The sequence below is a fragment of the Penaeus monodon genome, chromosome 33 (genome assembly GCF_015228065.2).
Source record: "Penaeus monodon isolate SGIC_2016 chromosome 33, NSTDA_Pmon_1, whole genome shotgun sequence".
Lineage (NCBI taxonomy): Eukaryota > Metazoa > Arthropoda > Malacostraca > Decapoda > Penaeidae > Penaeus > Penaeus monodon.
Window position 1 is genome coordinate 20,825,475 of NC_051418.1, and position 253 is coordinate 20,825,727.

At 34.0% G+C, this 253-nt stretch overlaps 1 protein-coding gene across 1 annotated transcript in view; it reads right to left on the reverse strand.

Moving 5' to 3' along the window:
* Positions 1-253, reverse strand: part of LOC119594297 — a 14,675-nt gene that overhangs the window by 12,829 nt on the left and 1,593 nt on the right.

Below are 253 nucleotides of genomic sequence, written 5' to 3' on the forward strand. Positions count from 1 at the left end.
CATGACTGTAATGTCACATTTTATCTACTGTTCGTAAAGGTTTCCTTCAATCACATTTTATCTACTGTTCGTAATTCGGATGCGCCAAATTATGAATGTCTATCCGTATATTACATTCAAAGAAAACGGAAATTCCTTATTGTATTTATAGAAAGGGAAATTTGTAAGGAGGGACTTTTACCTTTTGCTAGATTTTTCCATCAAAGAGCGAAAACTCGGTAGGAGCTATAAGTTATAACACGCTCTTGAAGTT